Source organism: Arachis ipaensis, chromosome B10, assembly GCF_000816755.2.
Source record: "Arachis ipaensis cultivar K30076 chromosome B10, Araip1.1, whole genome shotgun sequence".
Lineage (NCBI taxonomy): Eukaryota > Viridiplantae > Streptophyta > Magnoliopsida > Fabales > Fabaceae > Arachis > Arachis ipaensis.
The window spans coordinates 94,831,154-94,833,215 of record NC_029794.2 but is presented as its reverse complement, the minus strand read 5'-3'; positions in this window follow the sequence as shown (position 1 = coordinate 94,833,215).

Below are 2,062 nucleotides of genomic sequence, written 5' to 3'. Positions count from 1 at the left end.
GCTTGCCTTTGGAGTCAATCTTCCATTGAACTCCTTCCACACATATGTCCATGAGGACTTGGTCCAACCTTTGATTAAAGTTGACCCTTCTAGTGTAGGGGCGTTCATCTCCTTGCATCATGGGCAAGTTAAATGCCAACCTCACATTTTCCGGACTAAAATCCAAGTATTTCCCCCGAACCATTGTAACATAGTTCTTTGGATCCGGGTTCTTACTTTGATCATGGTTCTTGGTGATCCATGCATTGGCATAGAACTCTTGAACCATTAGGATGCCGACTTGTTGGATGAAATTTGTTAGAACTTCCCAACCTCTTCTTTGAATTTCATGTCGGATCTTCGGATACTCATTTCTTTTGAGTTTGAAAAGGACCTCAGGGATCACCTTCTTCTTGGCCACAACATCATAGAAGTGGTCTTGATGGGCTTTGGAGATGAACCTTTCCATCTCCCATGACTCGGAGGTGGAAGCTTTTGTCTTCCCTTTCCCTTTTCTAGAGGATTCTCCGGTCTTAGATGCCATCAATGGTAATGGAAAAACAAAAAGCTTATGCTTTTACCACACCAAACTTAGAATTTTGCTCGCTCTCGAGCAAGAGAAGAAAGAATAGATGAAGAAGAAGAAGAAAATATGGAGAGGAGGGGGAAGGTGTGTTTCGGCCAAGAAGAGGAGAGGATTGTGTTGTGTGAAGATGAGGAAGAATGGAAGGCTTTATATAGGGAAGGGAGGGGGGTAAGTTTCGGCCATATAGGGTGGGTTTGGGTGGGAAATTGATTTTGAATTTTGAAGGTAGGTGGAGTTTATGAGGTAGGTTTATGGGGAAGAGTGGATGGATGTGAGTGGTGAAGAGGTGATGGGGAAGAGAGATTGAGGTGATTGGTGAAGGGTTTTGGGGAAGAGTGTTTATGGGATTGTGTGAAAGAGGGGTGAGAAGAAGTGAGTGGAGGTAGGTGGGGATCCTGTGGGGTCCACAGATCCTGAGGTGATCCTGTGGGGTCCACAGATCCTGAGGGGTTCAAGGATTTTCAATCTTGCACCAAATTAGGCATGTAAAATGCCTTTGCACACAATTTTGGGCATTCAGCGCCAGGTTGGTGCCCATTTTGGGCGTTCAACGCCCATTTGTTGCCCATTTCTGGCGTTGAACGCCAGAACCATGCTTGTTCTAGGCGTTCAGCGCCAGCTCTTCTCCAGGGTGCAATTCTGGCATTCAGCGCCCAGATACTGCCCATTTTGGGCGTTCAGCGCCAGAACCATGCTCTGTTCTGGTGTTGAACGCCAGGCAGATGCTTCCTCCAGGGTGTGATTTTTCTTCTGCTGTTTTTGATTCCGTTTTCAATTTTTATATTTATTTTGTGACTCCACATGATCATGAACCTATAAAGACATATAACTAAGAAAAATATAGTTAGATAAAAATTGGGTTGCCTCCCAACAAGAGCTTCTTTAATATCAATAGCTTGACAATGGGCTCTCATGGAGCCTCACAGATGTTCAGAGCATTGTTGAGACTCTCCAACACCAAACTTAGAGTTTGGATATGGGAGTTCAACACCAAACTTAGAGTTTGGTTGTGGCCTCCCAACACCAAACTTAGAGTTTGACTGTGGGGGCTTTGTTTGACTCTGCTTTGAGAGAAGCTTCTTCTGCTTCCTCTCCATGGATGCAGAGAGAGATCCTTGAGTTGTAAACACAAGGTTGTCCTTATTCAATTGAAGGATCAATTCTCCTCTGTCCACATCAATCACAGCTCTTGCTGTGGCTAGGAAAGGTCTTCCTAGGATGATGGATTCATCCTCTTCTTTCCCAGTATCTAAGACTATGAAATCAGCAGGGATGTAAAGGCCTTCAACCTTTACTAACACGTCCTCTACTTGTCCATAAGCCTGTTTTCTGGAATTATCTGCCATCTCTAATGAGATTTTAGCAGCTTGCACTCCATAGATTCCCAGTTTCTCTATTACAGAGAGGGGCATGAGGTTTATTCCTGAACTAAGGTCACACAGAGCCTTAAAGATCATGGTGCCTATAGTACAAGGTATTATGAACTTTCCAGGATCC